This window comes from Equus quagga, chromosome 14 (assembly GCF_021613505.1).
Source record: "Equus quagga isolate Etosha38 chromosome 14, UCLA_HA_Equagga_1.0, whole genome shotgun sequence".
Taxonomy (NCBI): Eukaryota; Metazoa; Chordata; class Mammalia; order Perissodactyla; family Equidae; genus Equus; species Equus quagga.
Genome location: NC_060280.1, coordinates 86,570,884 through 86,592,395, shown reverse-complemented (window position 1 = coordinate 86,592,395; position 21,512 = coordinate 86,570,884). Strand labels below are relative to the sequence as shown.

The window sequence follows — 21,512 nt, the reverse complement described above, 5'->3', positions numbered from 1 at the left end:
GAATTGAGAAGAAATAGAGAATCTGAATAGACCAATCACAAGGAAAGAGATTGAAACAGTAATCAAAAACCTCCCCAAAAATAAAAGCCCAGGACAAGACAGTTTCTTGGGAGAATTATACCAAATATTCAAAGACAATTTATTACCTATCCTTCTCAAACTATTCCAAAAAATTGAGGAAGATAGATGTGTTCCTAAGACATTCTAAGAGGCTAACATCACTGTGATCCCAAAACCAGATGAGAACAACACTATGAAGGAAAATTACAGGCCAATATCTCTGATGAACACATATGCAAAAATCCTCAACAAAATATTGGCAAACCGAATACAGCAATACATTAAAAAGATCATACAGGGGCGGGCCCGGTGGTTCACCGGTTCAGATCCTGGGTGTGGACATGGCACCACTTGGCACACCATGCTGTGGTAGGCGTCCCACGTATAAAGTAGAGGAAGATGGGCATGGATGTTAGCTCAGGGCCGGTCTTCCTCAGCAAAAAGAGGAGGATTGGCAGTCGCTGGTTCAGGGCTAATCTTCCTAAAAAAAAAAATCATACACCATGATCAAGTGAGATTCATATCAGGCACACAGGGGTGGTTCAACATCCACAAATCAGTCAATGTGGTACACCATATCAACAAAAAGAGGAACAAAAACCACATGATCTCCAAAGATGCAGAGAAAGCATTTGACAAGATCCAACATCCGTTCATGATAAAAACTCTTAATAAAATGGGGATAGAAGGAAAATACCTCAACATAACAAAGGTTACATATGAGAAACCCACTGCCAACATCATGCTCAATGGGGAAAAACTGAAAGCTATCCTGCTGAGAACAGGAACAAGACAAGGGTGCCCACTCCCACCAGTCTTATTCAACATAGTACTGGAGGTTTTGGCTAGAGAAATTAAGCAGGAAAAAGAAATAAAAGGAATCCAAATAGGCACTGAAGAAGTGAAGCTCTCACTCTTTACAGACAACAGGATTACATATATAGAAAACCCTAAAGAATCCATCAGAAAACTATTAGAAATAATCAACAACTACAGCAAAGTTGCAAGATACAAAGTCAATGTACAAAAATCAGTGGCATTTCTATACTCTAAAAATGAATCAACAGAGCAAGAACTCAAGCATACAACCCCATTTGCAATCGCAGCAAAAGAATAAAATATTTTAATAAATTTAACCAAGGAGGTGAAAGACCTATACAAGGAAAACTCTAAGACATTACTGAAAGAAATCGAGAATGACATAAAGAAATGGAAAGATATTCCATGTACATGGATTGGAAGAATAAACATAGCTAAAATAGCATACTACCTAAAGCAATCTACAGATTCAATGCAATCCCAATGACATTCTTCACAGCAATAGAACAAAGAATCTTAAAATTCGTATGGGACAACAAAGACCTTGAATAGCCAAAGCAATCCTGAGAAACAAGAACAAAGCTAGTGTCATCGGAATCCCTGACTTCAAAATATACTACAAAGCTACAGTAATCGAAACAGCATGGTACTGGTACAAAAACAGGCACACAGATCAAAAGAACAAAATTGAAAGCCCAGAAATAAAACCACACATATACGGACAACTAATCTTCAACAAAGGAGCGAAGAGCATATAATGGAGAAATGAAATCGTCTTCAGTAAGTGATACTGTGAAAACTGGACAGCCACATGCAAAAGAATGAAAGTAGATCACTCTCTTTCTCCATACACAAAAATAGACTGAAAATGGATCAAAGGTGACTCAAAGGTAAGACCGGAAACCATAAAACTTCTGGAAGAAAATATAGGCAGTACACTCTTTGACATCAGACTTAAAAGGATCTTTACAAATACGATGTCTACCAAGACAAGGGAAACGAAAGAAAAAATAAACAAGTGGGACTTCCTCAGACTAAAGAGCTTCTGGAAGGCAAAGGAAACCAAGATCAAAATGAAAAACCAACCCACCAAGTGGGAAGAAATATTTGCAGATCATATATCCAATAAGGAGTTAATCTCCATCATATATAAAGAACTCACCCAACTGAACTACAAAAATATAAACAACCCAATCAAAAAGTGGGCAGAGGATATGAACAGACATTTTTCCAAAGAAGATTACAAATGGCCAATAGGTACATGAAAAGATGCTCAAAATCACTAATCATCAGGGAAATGCAAATCAAAACTATACTTAGATATCATCTTACACCCATTAGAATGGCTGTAATCACCAAGACAAAAAGTAGTAAAAGTTGGAGAGGTTGTGGAGAAAGGGAACCCTCATACACTGCTGGTGGGAATGCAAACTGGTGCAGCCACTGTGGAAAACAGTACCGAGATTTCTCAAAAAACTAAAAATAGAAATATCATATGACCCAGCTATCCCACTACTGGGTATTTATCCAAAGAACTCGAAATCAACAATACAAAGAGACTTATGCACCCCTATGTCCACTGCAGCATTACTCACAATAGCCAAGTTGTGGAAGCAACCCAAGTGCCCAATGACTAGTGATTGGATAAAGAAGATGTGGTGTATATATAATGGAATACTACTCACCTGTAAAAAAGACATAATCTTCCCTTTTACAACCACAAGGATGGATCTTGAGGGCATCATGTTAGGTGAAATAAGCCAGACAGAGAAAGACAAACACCATATGATTTCACTCATATGTGGAATGCAAACAAACTTACAGACAAAGAGAACAATTTAGTGGTTACCAGGGGTCAGATGGGGGTGGGTTGGCACAAAGGGGTGCAGGGGCACATTTATATGGTGTTTGACAAACATTAATGCACAACTGAAATTTCACAATGTTATAAACTATTTAGACCACAATAAAAAATTTGTTTAAAGAAAAAATCCTGACTTCCCAAGCTGTTAGCTCCGCTGGGATATTGGAACCTGTAGCCCCAACTGGGCGCAAGGTCTCTTCTCAGTCTAACCACATGGTATGAGATGTGTTCATTCAATACTCAGGTGTACGTTTTACACTGGAGGGAAATTTATTTTAGATCATTTTTTGAATGTATCCTGAGAGAAATTTGAAATATAAAAGTCTATAATATGCCTAAAGTAATTCAATTCCTATTTGGACTGATAGAACAAAAAAAACAAGAAAAGGTCATGTAAATGTGGGATGTACTGGAAAGTATTCATATGCTTAAGAGATTGGAATGCAAAACTCTTCATGCATTATTTTTTTTTTTTAAGATTGGCACCTGAGCTAACATCTGTTGCCAATCTTTTTTTCTTCTTCTTCTTCTTCTTCTTCTTCTCCCCAAAGGCCCCCAGTACATAGCTGTATACTCTAGTTGTGAGTGTCTCTGGTTGTCTGGTTGTGCTATGTGGGGCACCACGTCAGCATGGCCTGATGAGCGGTGCCATGTCTGCGCCCAGGATCTGAAACAGCAAAACCCTGGGCCACCGAAGCGGAGCCTGCGAACTTAACCACTTGGCCACTGGCAGGCCCCCTCTTAATGCATTTATCCACTTATTTGAACAAGTTTTTTTTTCTTGAGAAAAAATATACATACAATAGAGCACTTTACTGTCTACAACTCACTGGTCTTCAGTATATTCACAGATACTGTGCAATCATCACCGCAGTCAATTTCAGGACATTTCCATCACCTAAAAAGAAACCCCTATACCCTGAACCTCTCACTGCCCTGTCTTCCCACCTAGCTCCTCCAAGTGCCAGCCCTAGACAGCCACTAATCTATTTTCTGTGTCTATAAATTTCTGTATTTTCTGAGTTTTGCATGAATGAAATTGTATAATATGTGGTCTTTGTGTTTGACTTCATTCACTTGGTATAATTTTTTCATGGAATTCCATGTTGTAGCATGTATCCATACTTCATTCGTTTTGTTAAAAATTGAGATACAATTGACAAGGAACATGATATTCATTTCAGGTGTACCACAATACGTCTAGTTAACATCCACCACCACAGAGTTATAATTTTTTTTACTTGTGTTGAGAACTTTTAAGATCTACTCTCTTAGCAACTTTTAAACATACAATTCAGTAGTATTAACTAGAGTCACTATGCAGCACATTATATCTCCATGACGTTTATTTTATAACACAGAGTGTGTACCTTTTGATTACCTTCTATATTGACTCCGTAACAGTTACATCTTATCCATGTTTAAGTGTATAGTTCATAGTGTGAAGTACACTGACATTGAAACCAATCTCCAGAACGCTTCATCCTGCAAAACTGCAACTCTCTGTGTATCAAACAACAATGCCCACTTGTCCCTGACCCCCAGGCCCTGACAACCACTGTCCTGATGTCTCTATGAAGTTGACTACTCTAGATACCTCCTATCAATGGAGTTGTACAGTTTTTGTCCTTTTTTGACTGCCTCGTTTCACTTAGCATCATGTCCACAAGGTTCACGCATGTTGTAACAAGTGTCAGAATTTCATGTCTTTTTAAAGCTGAATAATATTCAGTCGTATGTGTGTACCACACTTGGTTGATCCATTCGTCTCTTGATGAACACTTGGGTTGCTTCCACTTTTTGGCTACTGTGAATAATGCTCCTATGAACACAGGTGTGCATATATCTGTTTGACTTCATGTTTTGAATTCTTCTGGGTATCTACTCAAAAATGGAATTGCTAGATCATATTGTAACACTTGCTGTAATATTTGAAAAAATGCCATACTGTTTTTCACAGTGGCATCATGGTTTGCATTCCCACCAGGGGTTCCCATGGGTGTTTTCACTGTCCTAATGGTGTGCTTTGAAGCAAAAAAGTGATTAATTTTGATGGAGTTAAATTATCTATATGTTTTTATTTTTGGTGTTATAACTCGTAATTCTTTGCCAAATCCAAGGTCATATTTACGTCTTTGTTTTTTCTAAGAGTATTTTGTTTTACCTTTGGTTTTGGTCTTTGATCCATTTGGGTAAAATTATTGTGTGTGGGGTAACATAAGGTCCAACTTCATTCTTCTGCATGTCGCTATCTAGTTGTACAGCACCAATTTTGAGAAGAATATTCCTTCCTCATTCTTGGTACCTTTTTCAAAAATCAGTTGACCATAGGTGAATGGGTTTATATCTGGAATCTCAATGAAATCCATTGATCTGTGTCTGTCCTTGTGTCACTATCATATTACCTGGATTACCTTGCTGAGTAGTCAGATTTCAAATAAGGAAATGTTAGTCTTATTCCTTTGTCTTACTTTTGCAAGATTGATTTAGTGATTCTGATTTGCTTGTAATTCCGTATAATTTATGAAAAGCTTGCCAATTTCTGTAAAGAAGTCAACTGAGATTCTGACAGGGATTCTGTTGAAAATCTAGATCATTCTAGGAAGTACTGTCATCTCAACAGCGTTAAATCAAAGGATCCATGAACATGGGCTATTTTCCCGTTTATTTATTTATCTTTAGGGTTCACTTTTTTTTTTTTTTTTTGCTTCTATTGGTTAGGAAGTAATAAAGAACAAGAGAAAAGATGTCATCACTCCAAGATCTTTGCTCATTTTATTAAAGATCTGCAATGTCTGAATATCCAGTCCCCTCCCAACCTCACCCAATTCCTTTTAATTTCCAAAAATGCAAATCACATGTTTGGCAATAAAAATAGTTTAATGGTTATTATTACTAGAAATTAGTTTCAGGGAAAATATGACTAGAGGAGGATGTTTCTACACATACCCTCAGAGTGATTGCAGTTCTGTAACTGGTACCTCTTTGCATGTGTGTACATTCAGTAATGACTTTCCAATAGCAGTAGTGCATAGGTTGTAAATTTAAAATATATAAAAGTGTATAATCATTTATCTCACACTATGTGGTTATCAAATATGCATTTTTTGATACAGCTCCCTTTTTTTTCATTTTACCTGTGACCTTCTTCACCCATTTATGCCACCCTCCACCCCATGCCTCTGGCAACCACCACTCTCTTATCTGTATCCATGAGCTTGGTGTTTTTGTTTGTTTGTTTTAGATTCCACACATAAGAGAGATCATACAATTATTGTCTTTAACTATCTGACATATTTCACTTAGTGTAATGCCATCAAGATCCATCCACATTGTCACAAATGGAAAGATTTCACTCTTGTTTATGGCTGAATCATTTCCATTGTATATTTATGCCACAATTTCTTTACCCATTTATTTATTGGTGGACAGAGGTCATTTCCGTATCTTGGCTATTGTAGATAATGGTGCAATGAATATGGGGTGCATACGTCCTTTTTACTTAGCATTTTTCCTTTCTTTGGATAAATCCACAGAAGTTGGGGGGCCAGCCCCGTGGCTGAATGGTTAGGTTCACGCACTCCACTTCGGTGGCCCAGGGTTTTGCTGGTTTGGATCCTGGGTGCAGACCTAGCACTACTCATCAGGCCACGCTGAGATGGCGTCCCACATAACAAAACCAGAAGGACCTACAACTAGAATATACAACTATGTACTGGGGGGCTTTAAGGAGAAGAGGAAGGAAAAAAAAAAGAATATTGGCAATAGATGTTAGCTCAGGTGCCACTCTTTAGATAAAAAATCCACAGAAGTGGAATTGCTGAATCATATGGTAGGTCTATTTTAATTTTTTGAAGAACTTGCATACTGTTTCCATAGTCACTGCACCAATTTACAGTCCCATCAACAGTAGACAAGAGTTCCTTTTCTTCACATCCTTACCAACATTTGTTATTTCACACTTGTAGATCTTCACGAATTTTTTAATGGTGTTTTGCAGTTTTTGGAGTATTTTCTACACCTTTTATTAAATTTATTCCTATTTTATTCCTTTTGATGCTACTATAAGTAGATTTCTTTTGTTAATTTCATTGTCAGATTGTTCACTACAGTGTATAAAATATAATTTATTTTTATATACTTATCTTGCATCAGAAAAATTTGCTGTACTCGATAACCAGTTCTAATAGATTCTTTAGTGGATTCCTTAGAGTTTTCTAGGTACAAGATGAGTCACATGCAAGTGAAGATAGTTTTACATTTTCCTACCCAGGCTGGATGCTTTTTATTTCCGTTTCTTGCAAAACTATTCTGGCTAAAATATCCAGTACATTGTCAAATAAAAATAGCAAGAGCAGACATTCTTGTTTTGTTCCTCATTTTTGGAGAAAATATCTAGCCTTTCACCTTTAAATACAGTATAGGCTGTGGGTGTCCCTTACTTGCTCATTATCAGCTTCAGGAAATTTCCTTCAAATCCTGGTTTGCTGAGTGTTTCTATCAGGAAAGGATGTTGGATTTTGTCAGGTATTTCTTCTGTGTCTCTTGAGAAATTCAGGTCATTTTTGCTATTCACTCTATTAACATGATGTACTACATTAATGGATTTCGAGAGGTTAACCCAACCCTGCACCCCTGGAATTAATCCCACCTGGTCATGGTGTATAAATCTTTTAGGTTGTTGCTGGATTAGGTACTAATATTTTTTGAGGATTTTTTGGATCCATATCCACGAAAGAAATAGGTCTGCAGGGTTTTCTTGGTGATACTTTCGTCTGATTTTGGAGTCAGGATAACACTGGCTTCACAAATGAGTTTGAAGTGTGTTGATTCTGTTTTGGGGGAGATTTTGTGAAGAATCACTGTTAAACCTTAACTGTATGCTTTGGAGCATTCTGCTGTGAAATCCTCTGGGCCTGGGCTTTGCCTTATAGGTAGCTTTGGTTACTAATTCAACCACTTCACTACTTATAGTTCTAATCAGATTTTCTGTTTCTTCTTAAGTCACTTTTGGTAGTTTGTGTATTTCTAGGAATTTGTCTGTTTCATCTAAGTTATCTAATTTGTTTCCATGCAACTGTTCAATGAATTTCTTTATAATTCTTTTTATTTCTATAATCTCAGTAATAATATCCCCTCTCTCATTCTGATTCTCAGAATTTGAGTTGACTCTTTTTCTTTAGGTCAATCTAGCTAAATTGTCTGTTAGCTCTCTATTGTTAATCTCATTGATCTTTTCATAGAACCCACGTTTGGTTTCATTGATTTTCTTTATGGGTTTTCTATTCTCTCTTTTCTTAATTTATGCTCTAATTTTTATTATTTCCTTTTCTCCTTACTTTTGGTTTGGTTTCTCATCATTTTGAATGTGTTAGGTAAAAAGTAAAGTTATTTATTTGAGATCTTTCTTCTTTGCTAGATTATGCAGGTTGCTGTGTGTAGAGAGACCTGCATCTTTGACTTCAGGAGTCTTCCATGCAGCAAAGTTGATTATATATCCATGGAGGTGATGCCTCTGTCACCTCACCAGGAAACGCTCAGACTTGTCTGCTTATAGGTATTACATACGGCATTAGCCCTAAACCTCCAAATTTATTATATATCTTGCAGGACATGTGATTTTAATTGAATAATATATCTTATTATGTGTAATGTATGTATTTAAACAATAATCAGAGAATTGACCTCTTATCAATTGTAGTAATTTCCCAGCTATTTTATATTTAGCTTATCAAATAAACAATGCTCTCATCTCTAATAACAATATCGCTTCTTCCATCTTATTCATCAGATGGAACATTGTGTTTCCTGACATGAAGCTATAGATGAAAGCAACAACAAATACTTGAGGTGAAAAGAAGCATCTTTGATTGTTGTTTGAATTGGTTCTTCCTTTCAGTGGGATGCCTCTCACACAGCAGTCCCTCTCCATGCTCTGCTCTGAAACATCTTCTGTGAGTACTAGGCTGGCCTGGCAGTCACTGTGCCTGAAAGTGACCACAGCATTTTAGCACCGAAAAGTGACTCAGAATACTGTGGCAGCCTCTGCAGATTTCAACTAAAGGCAAGGGCAATCTATTCCATAGTGGGGATTTTAATAAGGCCTGTGGGGAAGAACAAAGTTGTATCTGATTCTAACAGAGTGTCCATCCTAGTTAATGAACCATTATTCCTAATTTCATAATAAGAGGTGAAGTGTGCTCAGTAGCAAAGCTTGGTCTGTGTCATGCAGCCTGGTGATGAATCTGAGCATCCTCCTGTGTAAAGTCACAGCCGTCACTCAGCTCCCCTAAGTCTCAGTTTCCTCTCTTATCAAATAGGATCATACTAGTGCTTCCCCGTTAGAAGTCTGCGCAGATGAAAAGGAATGAGCCAGCCCACCTATGGTGCTGCGTGCAGTGCCTCACACTTAGTAAGCCTCCCTAAAGTGCCTTTATTATTAGTGTCAGCGTTCCTGTTACTATTCTCACTGTCATTATCATCATCATCTTTATAACGACTTAGAAAGCAGAATTCTCTCAGTGGAATCTACATTTTACACTGCAGATGATGCAATGTTCCTTGACACATAAAGTTGCAACTGGCCTGTAAGATCACTGGGAACTACTGAATTTAATAAACTTATATGGTGACTATTTTGATTTCCTCTATGGGTGCTTATGTTCCCATACTTTGAAATCTTCACTAAATAAATGCTGTGATAATTAGTTTTTGCTAACTCATGCCTTCCCCACTAGATAGAATAATTTGGTTGATCCTTCCTCGCACCACTACCTAGAACACCATGTCATGCATAGTTCAGTCAGAACATGAAGAAAAAATAGTTTTAAAAGTATAAATATTTATCTTGATGTTGTGCCATTCAGAGGTACTTCATTCTTCCCAGCACAAGGAGAATCAATTGCTCTCTTATTTTCATTCAGAACCAAGAGCATGTTGGTTCACAACCTTGAGAGTTTGGGTGACATCTGAAACTGGCTCCTGTCCCTGGAGGGCAAGGAGAGACTGAAGAAAGAAGCAGATCACTCCAGATTGGGAGGTGGCAGTTTTAATAAGCGAAGGAACTAATATATGAGGCTTGTCTTGGGTGGTACAAGATGAGCAGATTTATTCACCCACCTGCTAGAATCTTAAAAGTTTATATAGATGCTTTAATGGGGTTCAGTAATGTGTACAGACCAGAGGGTCTCAACAACACATTATTCTCTCCAGGCTGCACCCTTGAAATTGCTCTTAGTTTGGGAACATTGGGTGAAAGGTATATTCCAAGGACAGGGGACTGGCTAAGGAGGCTCCAATTGTCCAAGGTAGGCTGGAGAGTCAACCAGTGGTCACATCCTCTCTGTGACCTCCTCCAACAAAGCAGCTTCTTGAATCTTCGGTAACTCATTCCATTAGGGCCATTTTTCGAAGTCATGGAAAAAAATCTCTCTCTCCATACCTACAAGTAACTCCCTGTACTTCTTAAATGGAGCTCTTCTTTGGCTTAGAAGACCACTTTGTGGGATATTCTTGAGTTCTCATGGGCTTCCCTCAGTGCAGCTGGATACACCAGCACTCTGAGTATATTCTGGCCCACATGTTTCCTATGATTGAGATAAACAGGAACCATATACTCTTACTAAACAGAACCTTAAGATATCATGTCTACAAGAAAAAAGCAGAGAAAGGTGCAAAAATGTGGAGACTAAACAACACGCTTCTCAACAAACAATGGATCATTGAAGAAATTAAAGAAGAAATCAAATATTATCTGGAGACAAATGAAAATGAGAACACGACATACCAAATCATTTGGGATGCAGCAAAAGCAGTCCTAAGAGGGAAATTCATCGCAATACAGGCTCACCTCACTAAACAAGAAAAAGCTCACGTAAGCAACCTCAAACGACACCTAACGGAACTAGAAAAAGAAGAACAAACAAAGCCCAGAGTCAGTAGAAGGAGGGAAATAATAAAAATAAGAGCAGAAATAAACGATATTGAAACAAAAAAGACAATAGAAAGGATCAATGAAACAAAGAGTTGGTTCTTCGAAAGAATTAACAAAATTGACAAACCCCTAGCCAGACTCACCAAGAAAAGAAGAGAGAAAGCGCAAATTAATAAAATCAGGAATGACAGAGGAGAAATCACAACAGATACCAATGAAATACAAGAGATCATAAGAGAATACTATGAAAAACTATATGCCAACAAATTGAACAACTTGGAAGAAATGGACAAATTCCTAGACTCCTACAATCCCCCCAAACTGAATCAGGAAGAAATGGAGAATCTGAATAGACCAATCACAAGTAAGGAAATAGAAACGGTAATCAAAAACCTCCCCAAAAACAAGAGTCCAGGACCAGACGGCTTCTCTGGAGAATTCTACCAAACATTCAAAGAAGACTTAATACCTATTCTCCTCAAACTGTTCCAGAAAATTGAGAAAGATGGAGAACTCCCTAACACATTCTATGAAGCCAACATCACTCTGATCCCCAAACCTGACAAGGACAACACAAAGAAGGAGAACTACAGGCCGATATCACTGATGAACATAGATGCAAAAATCCTCAACAAAATTTTGGCAAACCGATTACAGCAATACATCAAAAAGATTATACACCATGATCAAGTGGGATTTATACCAGGGACACAGGGATGGTTCAACATCCGCAAGTCAATCAACGTGATACACTACATCAACAAAATGAAAAACAAAACCACATGATCATCTCAATAGACGCAGAGAAAGCATTCGACAAGATCCAACACCCATTTATGATAAAAACCCTCAGTAAAATGGGTATAGAAGGAAAGTACCTCAACATAATAAAGGCCATATATGATAGACCCACAGCCAACATCATACTCAATGGACAAAAGCTGAAAGCCATCCCTCTGAGGACAGGAACAAGACAAGGGTGCCCACTTTCACCACTCCTATTCAACATAGTACTGGAGGTGCTGGCCAGAGCAATTCGGCAGGAAAAAAAAATAAAAGGAATCCAAATAGGTAACGAAGAAGTAAAACTCGCGTTGTTTGCAGACGACATGATCTTATACATAGAAAACCCCAAAGAAGCCACAGAAAAACTATTAGAAATAATCAACAACTACAGCAAAGTAGCAGGGTATAAAATTAACGTGCATAAATCAGTAGCATTTCTATACACTAACAATAAACTAACAGAAAAAGAACTCAAGAACTCTATCCCATTCACAATCGCAACGAAAAGAATAAAATACCTTGGGATAAACTTAACCAAGGAAGTGAAGGATCTATACAATGAAAACTACAAGACTTTCTTGAAAGAAATAGGCGATGACATAAAGAGATGGAAAAACATTCCTTGCACATGGATTGGAAGAATAAACATAGTTAAAATGTCCATACTACCTAAAGCAATCTACAGATTCAATGCTATCCCAATCAGAATCCCAAGAACATTCTTCACAGAAATTGAACAAACAATCCTAAAATTCATATGGGGGAACAAAAGACCACGAATTGCTAAAGCAATCTTGAGCAAGAAAAACAAAGCTGGCGGAATCACAATCCCCGATTTCAAAACATACTACAAAGCTACAGTGATCAAAACAGCATGGTACTGGTACAAAAACAGGTCCACAGATCAATGGAACAGAATTGAAAGCCCAGAGATAAAACCACACATCTATGGACAGCTAATCTTCGACAAAGGAGCAGAGGGCCTACAATGGAGAAAAGAAAGTCTCTTCAACAAATGGTGCTGGGAAAACTGGACAGCCACATGCAAAAGATTGAAAATCGACCATTCTTTTTCACCACACACCAAAATAAACTCAAAATGGATCAAAGACCTAAAGATTAGGCCTGAGTCAATAAGTCTTTTGGAAGAGAATATAGGCAGTACACTCTTTGACATCAGTTTCAAAAGAATCTTTTCGGACACTGTAACTCCTCAGTTGAGGGAAACAATAGAAAGAATAAACAAATGGGACTTCATCAGACTAAAGAGCTTCTTCAAGGCAAGGGAAAACAGAATTGAAACAAAAAAACAGCTCACTAATTGGGAAAAAATATTTACAAGCCACTTATCCGACAAAGGGTTAATCTCCATAAGATACAAAGAACTCACACTGCTTAACAACAAAAAAACAAACAACCCGATCAAAAAATGGGCAGAGGACATGAACAGACATTTCTCAAAAGAAGATATGAATATGGCCAATAGACACATGAAAAGATGTTCATCATCGCTAATCATCAGGGAAATGCAAATCAAAACTACACTAAGATATCACCTTACCCCCGTTAGATTGGCAAAAACATCCAAAACCAAGAACGACAAATGTTGGAGAGGTTGTGGAGAAAGAGGAACCCTCATACACTGTTGGTGGGAATGCAAACTGGTACAGCCACTATGGAAAACAGTATGGAGATTTCTCAAAAAGTTAAAAATAGAAATACCCTATGACCCAGCCATCCCATTACTGGGTATCTATCCTAAGAACCTGATATCAGATATCTCAAGAGTCCGTTGCACCCCTATGTTCATCGCAGCATTATTTACAATAGCCAAGACGTGGAACCAGCCTACATGCCCAGAAACTGATGATTGGATAAAGAAGATGTGGTATATATACACAATGGAATACTACTCAGCCATAAAAAAAGACGAAATTGGCCCATTCACAACAATGTGGATGGACCTCGAGGGCATTATGTTAAGCGAAATAAGTCAGTCAGAGAAAGACGAACTCTATATGACTCCACTCATAGGTGGAAATTAGTATATTGAGAAGGAGATCTGATCGGTGGTTACCAGGGAAAAGGGGGGGTGGGGGGAGGGTACGGAGGGGGAAGTGGTGTACCCACAACATGACTAACAAAAATGTACAACTGAAATTTCACAAGCTTGTAATCCATCATAACATTAATAAAAAAAAAAAAAAAAAAGATATCATGTCTATGGTGCTGACCACAGAGCGCCATGATGTGACCTCAAGACAGAGACAGACTGTCCCTAATGTTACCCATGAGAAGCAGAACAATTTATCAATTCGTCAGTGCAGGAAGCACATCCCCAGTTTCTGTCCAGATGAGGCCACTACTGGAACTGTACAATGCCCACAGGTGCAAATGAAAGTAGGGTTGGGAAGGGCATTGACGAAATGTAATTTTCTCAGCACCATGTTTCTGAGAGTGTGTGAGAGCGGAGCCGGACTTATGCATCTTCCCAAGGTGAGTGCATATCATTAGTATGGCGTGTCCTTTATTTGCAGTATATGAGGAGTTAGGATATAAAATTAAAAAAACAGAGGCATTCCTGACTTAGCAAATCAGAGTGATTTCCAAGAAAACTGCTTCTAGACTGTTATTTTCCAGATAGGTCTTAATGGGAAGACGAAAAACAGATAACAAAATGGAAATATCGTCTCCATCTCTCAATGCTTGATGCTGAATACCCACAGAACTTTTCTTCCTACATTGGATGGTGACTGGATGATGCTACTGCCCAGCAGTGTTCCCCCTTGTATAATGAGCACTGGCTGCAAACTGGGCCCTTCTTTTCTGTTTTCATTGAGATCTCTTATGGTTCTTTGGCTCTGCCCCTCGGTGTCCATCTGTCAGATAGCCTCCAGGGATCCTTCTGTCTCTGGGCATGGTGGAGATATTGCTGAAGTTCAGGTGGACTTGGGTGGGGCATTTTGACTCAAATGATATCAAAGATGAGTATTTCCTTAGGAATTGGGAGAGGAAGTTGTCAGAAGTGGTATCTTGGCAGACCTCTATGGAGAGGATGCCTGTCACGGAGTGATTCCAACACTGTCAGAATGAATGTTATTCTCTAGTATCACAGACTCACCAATCAGTGAGATGATTATTTAGATGAAATCAGTTTTCTGATAAGTCTCATTATAGTTGGATTAAATAGTGTAACAACAAGTAAGGGTCATCTGTGTGGGTCATGACCACAGACAGTGATTTCACCACCAGTGAGAGAGAATCCGTGCTTGTATTTTCCATGGGATACACATATTTTCACGTCAAAAACATTTTCTAAAATTAAGCAGTCTGAATACTCAGAAGTCACTTTTCTTCTGAAATGATGGCTTGTTTTTGTTCCCAATACTCTTGTGCTGAATCTGATTGAACTGTTGGAAGATTGCCCACCTAAAGCATCCCTGATGTGGTAACTGAACTCAATAGGTTTACGTCGGTGATTGTGGAGCCAAAAAGCACAACCAAGGCAGAATAGGTGAAGAAAGGTTTATCAGCTGCACAAGCAATGGAGACCACCAGGGATATCTTCCAAAGCAATGTCTCCTCAAACAAGGGTTTGGGGGGTGTGTGTGGGCAGAAGTCCTTTAATTGTTAGATCATAGTACAATTCATGAATATGCAGTTAAGGAACAAGTGGGAGATAATGGTTTATTGCCTGCCAGTCATGTTCCTTTAAGGCTCACGGGTAGCATGTACACATGCTACTACATACATCACATGATCTAGAATTGACTGCTTGGTCCCTCCCAGAAGAGGAGAATTTAAAATATTAATGAGATTTTAAGAGGCACCATTCACTTTAGTTCACTTAATGGTTTGAGGCAGATAGAACTGGCTTCAAGCCAGGCTGCTTGCAGGAACCTTCCGTGGTTAGGCTATTCTGGTAACTTTACCTCTGCAAAACACTCAACAGATAGTGTTAGTTTTTATCAGATCCTCAGTATCTCCTTCTTTGACTCTTTCCCTAGTCAGAGTATCTGTGCCTGTGTACCCATCTGGCAAAACTATCTCAGACTCACGTTGTCAACAAAGATCCAAATGGATAGAGACTAATTATTGCATATGGTGAGGTGAGTTTCAGTTTGCGTGTGTAAAGAAGGATCACAGTTCCGGAAGTCTCCTCCCAGCACTACCTTTCAATGTACACATCCCTGCTGAGGAGGAGTTCTGACTGGCATTCTGCTCAGACACCTAAACTCCGGGGCTGTCAGTCAGGCGAAGGGGGCGTTTCCTGCGAACTGTCCAATCAGAGGCGGCTCCTGGGCAGGTGGGTGGGGCGAAGCGCCCCAACCCCCGGAAGTTGCTGCTGCTCCAGCCGCGCTGGGGCGGCGTTTGCCAGCCGTTACAGGCTTCACGTGGCTCTGCCGCTTGTTCTGTGAGCTGTCACCTGTACCGAGCTCGGGAGTCACAGGAACGTCGCCAGCGGACCCAAGAAATCTAGAAATGGTGAGATTTGGGGCCCGGAGTCAGGATTTGGGGGAAGAGTGTCTGGCCCAACGTGGCCTCCCCTTCTCGCTCCTGCCCTGCTCGGGGTCGGTTGCCACTTGCTCCTAACGTTCCCTGGTGGCTCTGCCACAGCCCCTGTCACCCTGTGACCTGCAATGGCCGTGGGAGTCGTAGGAAGGACTCAGGGGACCCAGGAGCCCTGGAAATGGTGAGTGTGCGGCCCTGGGTGAGGACGCGGGAGGAGGGGCTGGTGGGAAGCGGCGGGGCGGGCCCGGCCTCCAGCGGTCCCCTCCGGGGTCTGCGGCCCCGAGTCCGGGTTGGCGCCGCTCGGCCCTCAGGCCCCTCCGGCCGCAGCGTGGGGGCGAGGCCGGCAGCCGGGACCCGGGCGACCTGTGGTCCCTGCACGCGGCGACTTGGGCTGGAGCGTCTCTGGGCAGCTGTGTGCCCGCAGCCCCGCGTGTCCCAGACGGTGCGGGGCCCGCGGGAGGGCCCGCAGGACAGTCGGGCCTCGGTCTGCGGGGTCCGTGCGCGGAGGGGCTGCGGTCTGTGGGGTTGCCAGTGCTTCCTGTCTCTCTGGAGGGCACCCATTTGCCTCTGAATTTTCCGTACATTGGTGGAGCAGGTTCTCAAATCTACAACCCTGTCCCCGAGTCTAGGTCTTTCTAGGGCTGGCAACAAATGCCTAAATGTCCAGTCTCTCCTTCATTCACAAATGCCGACTTCGTGCGTCCGATTCACAGCATTATTATCAACTGTTTGTTCTTGGTGAATTTGAAGCAGATCCAATATTTTAATTGTTTATCATTTTCTCACAGTAAAAGAATGGCTGTTTTTAAGAGATTTATTTTGTGTGTGTGGACAATTTGCAGGGGTAAATTATAACCTCCTGGGACTACGTTCTATGAAATCCTCGTGCCTCTCCTCCAGGGTCTTTCCTTGGCAGAGACACCCCATGGAATGTGCTTTGGGCGGATGTTTCCAGGATGGTCTGTCCTGTCAGCACTGTCCTTACCTGAATTGTCACCTATAAAAGATTTGTTCACTTTATTTTAGTCTCAGTTTTTCAATGAATAAAAATTTATTTATTCAATATGACTTGAAATACAATATAAAATATTTCCAGAGACAAGAAAGAGGTGAATTTCAAAAAAAAAAAAAAAGTATTCCAGTTTTACATCGCATGGATGAAATTCTTTCCCTTTTTTTCTCTCCCATTGTGTGTACTCATATTCTGAGGTCTGTTCTTTCATTTTGGGTGAGTTTAAATGAATTTCTGGACCTGAAGTCCTCAAGTATGATTAACAGTTTATAAAAAAATTACTTGTCATGGAAATAGGTTATATTAACATATTTTCCTTTCCAGAATGCCATACATTCATGTGGGGTTTCTAGTTGAACTGGCAAAGTTCCATGCAATTTTTTTCCCTCGTTTCCACATAAAGACTAGCTTGAGTGTTTTAGCTGGATTGTTCATACACTGGGTTTGTGTCATTTAAAACATCATTGCTGGTCCAAAAAAACTCCAGTGGGGCTGGAGTACTGAGGGCAGAGAGTCTAAGCTGAGGCCCCCTTGGGCCTGCAGAGGGAATGACTTGAGAGCCCAGTTGTTCTTCCTGGGGAGCCTCCCCCTGTAGGTGTCCTACTGCTCACACCCCCATGGAAGGAGCCTTTGTCCTGAGAGGAGCTGCAGAGCCCTGGAAAGCTGGGGGTGCACGTGCTCATGGGTTGGGGAGTGACGCCCTTTCTGAGGTTGTAGCTGTGGATTCCTTGGCCCTCTTTCTAGGTGTAAGTTGGAGTTTTGCATCCACAGTGAAGGTGCACTCAGGGTGTAACTTGTTCACAGTGTAACTCAACTTTGAAAGTCATAGTTCTGTGTCCTGGGTTAGGGCCCATTAACCTGGGGGTCCATTTGGGTCAGAACCTTAAACTGAATCCGGCTGAGAGTTTCCTCACTGTGAGAAGGGAGCCTGAGAGAGGGAGCATGTGCACTGTTCCCTGGGGAGAGGAGGGTGTGTGGGACTCCCAGAGCTCCTTCCTGTGGCTGCTCAGGTGCCCTCCCCTCCTTCTCCAGGGACTGACCCCCTCCAGGGCTCTCTCTCCATCAGGAGAGTCAGGAACATGGGACCTTCTGACTGTGGCTTTCCTTCTGTTCTGTGGGAAACAGGCTGCTCATCCAAGCTGATTCCAGTGTTTGTGTTTCTTCCCTTTAGATTCCTTCATCAATGGACTAGTGCAGCCCTTTGGCTCTAGTTTCCCTTAGCACTTGGGCCCTGAGACTGTAAGTTGATAGAGAGATAGGATGTGAGGAAAGCAGGAAAATTTTTTCATTTTTTGGTTGGTTTTCTTTGGTGCATATCTCTAGAGAACATATTAATTTAAAAGGCTAAAGCAATTAAATTCTATTTCAATCATTGTGAGGAAAACTTCTGAAAGCTTCTGTATGTTTTTGAAAATCCAATACAGTTAAGGATTTAAACTCAAACCCTGAGTGCATTGTAATAAATAATATGCCACTTATTCCTGAAAATACCCCACTGTGAGCTATAGGGGAAGGATAAACTGGGATGCCACGTGTCCTTTTAGTTAGAAAGAGATTTGACAAATTTTATTTTGTATGGTTTACACTCCCGTAACTGTTAGTGTTTCAAAGAGTTAAATCTCAGAATAGTTTCCTATGTACAAGAGTTAAAATTACAGAATATAAATGTCTCTGTCTTAAAAATCAATCTGTAAGGCAGCAAAGTCTAACTTGAGAAGGCTCACTGCCAACATATCCTGGTCCCCTCCTGCACTGGTAATCAGTAACATCCAGATACACAGTTTTGATCATTTTTGAGCCCCTGTTAGTGTTTCTTTATATAAATCAGTTGAGAATGCATATTTTTCTTGCCCACTTTGTCCCTGTAGTGAGCAGTCAGACTCCACATTTTGGGTGACGGCTCACAGCTTAAGCCCCACCCACCCTCTTCCCCTTGTGTCCCAACCTGGACAAGCTGAGGAGGAAGCCTGGGTGCTCTCTCCTCTCGAGCAGGCAGGAGATTCCCACACCAGCCCCTGCCTGTGTGCAGAGCTCTTGCCCCGGCCCCACCCCCAGGCCCAGTGAAGCCCTAGGCCAGGCTCCATTCCTTGCTTTCTGAGCCCTGTCAGAGCTGCTTGAGAGGCCGGCCCTGCCCTCCCCTCAGACCTCTATTGTGTGAGTCCTACCCTATGTGTGTTTGTGCCACCCTAGCATCAGTCTCAACTAAGTAATCACCCTTCTACAGTTGACCATAACAGTTGGCTCCCTGAGCAGGATGTCCAGACGTGACCCCTACCTGTGGGTCTGTCTTCTCTTGCTCTGACTTGCTCCCCTGCTCTGCTGCCTGGTGGCGGCATGCACTGTGGGCTGCTGCTTGCTGTGAAGCCCATGCTGTGAGCTGTGCTGCCCCCTGTTGCGTTGTTGACCCACCAAGCCTCAGTTCTAGGGGCCTCTGACCAGCACTAGCAATTTGAAGATTTGTAGGCATTTGGGAGCAGGACTGTGGGATTGGGACCTCCTTAAATGAGTCTTGGGTCAGTGTTTCTGGTGGGATTTATCTGTGTGTTAGAGTGAAGCTGTGACAGAAGCCGTGTTGGCCTGACATACTCCAGGGATGAGGGTGGTAGGCAGGGATGATACGTTTGCAAGAGGTGGGTCCGTCAAAGGGCCACTGCTGAAAGAGCATTCATTTAAAAAGAAAGATAAGACAACATGTAGGTGGTGGGCTGGGTCCACACTCCTAATAGCAGAGGGCTTTGCATGACCCTTCAGTACTTCTGCTGCCCCCGGCTGTACTGCCATGAAGATCCTGACCTTCAGGATTGTAGGGGACAATACCCATGGCACCCCTGTGGCACAGTGTATAAATTCAAACCTGACTTAAGCCCCGGGTTGAAACCCTATAAAGTGAACAGTGTCATGGGTAGGCTCCTAGCCCTGAAGGCACTGTTTTAAGGAAAAAAGTTTATAAATACCAGGGTAGAGAGGAATCCTCTTCCCTGAAGTGTATCCCATGAGGAAGAAAATGATACAGGAAAGATCAGAAGGAAGGAAACAATACTGAAACAAAGGTCCATAACTTGTCTCAACTGAACGTCTGGAATGTATTGAATAAATTTACATAACAAAACAGATAAAGGTAAACTGCTTGACTTTTGGGCCTCTACAACACAGGGTCTGAATTACTTTTGCTCTCTGATGTAATGCACGAATTCAGAAAACTTCAAGTAGTTAATCAACACTAGGTGTCAAATTAGAGTTATACCTGGGGATCCCTCTAAGTTTAAGGAAGGTGCCCCTGATAATCTTAGCGGTGTTAATGAATATAATAGAGAGGACAGAACAAATGTTTCATTTTTAGCCATCAGAACGATGGTTTTGACTAAATTCTCTATGGTTATAACACCAGTTGTCCTAAAATATCCCAAAGTGAGCTGGGAAGCTCTGAGCCAATGAGCAGGAATTAAAATTAAGTGAAGCTTTTGTCACTTAGAAATTGGCTTAACAGATTGGGACCCCAACGATATTCCCTCCCAAATCAAGCAGTTAATATGGCCCAATGTAAATTGTACAGGGTCTTGAAGGATTGAAAATTGTATAGAAAACCTACTTAATGAAGGGGTGATTATTCTCAGTGCTTCTTTTAACAGCCAAATTTGTCCTGTTTTTAAACCTGGAGAGAATGGATGACACCTCAGAGTGGTTTACCAACTTGAGGCAGTGGTTGTACCACACAGACCTCTGTACCCAGTCCCCACAGTATGGAAATTACTGACCACAGCCAACCAGCAATTGATCAATACCCTGCTCTCACAGGTTTGGCTGAGTCTGTTCTGTCCAGTCCTGTGTCCACAGCCTCTCAGCTGCACTTGGCCTTCCCCTCTGAAGGGACATGATGCCCCTTTACTGGGTTGTCCTCATGGATCTTCCACAGCTGTGCTCTCCCACAGCCACTGCAGGTGGGGTCTGAACTGCATCCTGGTTTCTCCAAGAACACAGGTATGACGTTACATTAATGACATCTCCTCTGAAGACATTCAGAACATACAAATGTGAAAAAAAGGAGATTGCAAAAAGTGGATGGGACATTGCCACTCATATGATGTGAGGCCCTGACAACTTTGTTAAATTTCTGGAAATTATTTGATATCTGAGCCCTGCTTCTTCTCTGAGACCATGAAGAAATAGCTGTTATTTCCCTTAGCATCCACAACATCTACTAGGTTCTTTTGTTGTTCCAGAGGTAACGTATTTCCTGTATACAAATTTTATTTGAGCGTATCTGTCCTGTTCCTTGCAAATTTGCCACCTAGAATGGCACCCCCTACCACAAAAGTCTGGAGACTGTCTTCAAATTGTCATACAACCAACACTCCTGTTAGTGCCCTCAGAGACTCCTTCACTACAGAGGCCTCTGACCTTCTGTCATGCCTTCTGGGATACCCATCATGGCCGTAAGTTGCCCATAGCTTCTGATGCAAGAACTAGGCCTAGACCCCACAATATATGCCATTAGAGCTACAGTGACATAAGGCTATCCTGCCAGT

General features: G+C 41.1%; 1 long non-coding RNA gene across 2 annotated transcripts; it reads left to right on the top strand.

Moving 5' to 3' along the window:
* The first annotated feature begins 15,831 nt into the window (after window positions 1–15,831).
* LOC124252053 (uncharacterized) lies at window positions 15,832–20,960 on the top strand. Of its 2 annotated transcripts, XR_006891900.1 has the most exons (4): window positions 15,832–15,947; window positions 16,080–16,155; window positions 18,158–18,225; window positions 20,782–20,960. It is a non-coding gene; the product is annotated as an uncharacterized LOC124252053 (long non-coding RNA). The 2 variants fall into 2 exon arrangements; XR_006891901.1 differs by lacking the exon at window positions 18,158–18,225.
* The last annotated feature ends 552 nt before the right edge of the window (window positions 20,961–21,512 follow it).